The 1,410-nt window shown below is 33.5% G+C and overlaps 1 long non-coding RNA gene across 2 annotated transcripts; it reads right to left on the minus strand.

Annotated features, from left to right (window-relative positions):
• Positions 1 to 293: 293 nt before the first annotated feature.
• Positions 294 to 1,003, minus strand: LOC107623753 (uncharacterized). 2 transcript variants are annotated; one of them, XR_015892148.1, is made up of 4 exons: positions 968 to 1,003; positions 773 to 844; positions 478 to 534; positions 294 to 400 (listed from the first exon to the last, which is right to left on the minus strand). It is a non-coding gene; the product is annotated as an uncharacterized LOC107623753 (long non-coding RNA). The 2 variants fall into 2 exon arrangements; XR_002355211.2 differs by lacking the exon at positions 968 to 1,003 and having other exon boundaries at positions 773 to 929.
• Positions 1,004 to 1,410: the final 407 nt, after the last annotated feature.

Here is a 1,410-nt window from a genome sequence, read left to right on the forward strand (position 1 = left end):
TATGATAAAGTACATGTTGTCAAATATTTTTTACTAACAGCTGGCAACTGAAAAATAGCAAACTTAGTTACAGAACTTCTTGCAGTCAAATCAATAGCACCCTGAAATTAATCAGCAAGAAACCAAAACTAAAAACCTGAACAATATAACACCTTGATCGAGGATTTTTTTTTTAAAAAGCATAAAGAAAAAGAAAAAAGGTGACAATGCAATAACGACTTATGTACCACCTTGTGGTCATAGAGCATTTGCTCGCGAAGAATACAACCAACAACACAATAATTTGACCGGGTTTGAATTTTTATTTAATAAGATTTTTTCCATGTACCTGATATATGACGCAGCCCGCTGGAACCAATTTCAGTGTCTGACAACACTAGACTTCTCAAGAGAGTGAGGCCTGAATGAACAAATAATTGTTAATATAAAGTTAATCCAAAGCTACATTTGGTAAACTCCAGAAATTTAATAGTAAACCTGTCAAATTGGCAAGCCCTTCATCGCCTATTTTGCAGGAATCCAAATTTACTAAACCTGGACCCAGAAAATAAATAAATGAGGATATGAAGGATAACTGGAAAATTCAAAATAAACTAGCAGCGCATGCATGGTGTAAATTAAGGACATGGTCTTTTCTTCACATTCTGAATTTTTGTAACAGTAATTCTGAAATAGCATAAATTCAGAAAATGTATTGGTGAGAAAAATATACTCAGAAGCAGCATGTGGAAAAGACAGTCACCATAACAAAAGGCAGAGAAATTAGAAGCACCTTTCAGATGTACTAAACAGGCATCTGTGATCCTGTTAAATGCCAGACTTAGCCTCTTCAAGGTTTTAAGACCTACAGGAAATTGTAAGCAGACTGTTAAACCATGAATTCATATTTTCATCATTAGAGCTACAAGTACAAACTTGGCAGAGGAAGTCCTCAAGTTTGGTCATTAGAAAATAGAATCAGTCTTACTAGAGAGGTTCTCAAATTCTTCATCAGAAAGACAGCACCTTCAGATATGAATGTTTTAAGTTGCATAAAAACTAACTATATTGTATACAACAAATACAGATTAAGGCATCTACTATGATGGATTTGCATGATACTGACATCATGTCTATAAAGCATATCAAAGGGGTGAAAAGACATCTACTGATCGATGGAGACATCTTCAATTCTTGTATTTTTATTTGATTTGATATAATTTTAACCTTTCTGTCTTCAAAATCTATACAAGATTATGGTTTGGAGAATGAAGAGAACTTAGATTCCTATGGCTACAAATGAAATCCGACACCATTTTATTCCCTAATCCTTTTAAAAACAGAATTAATTAACTCTTCTAAACATCAATCAGCAGAGATTTGAAGGACAGTTCACACACATGGGACCAAAAGAAAAATTGCTAATGTGTC

The sequence above is a fragment of the Arachis ipaensis genome, chromosome B10 (genome assembly GCF_059453495.1).
Source record: "Arachis ipaensis isolate K30076 ecotype BB chromosome B10, ASM5945349v1, whole genome shotgun sequence".
Classification (NCBI taxonomy): Eukaryota; Viridiplantae; Streptophyta; class Magnoliopsida; order Fabales; family Fabaceae; genus Arachis; species Arachis ipaensis.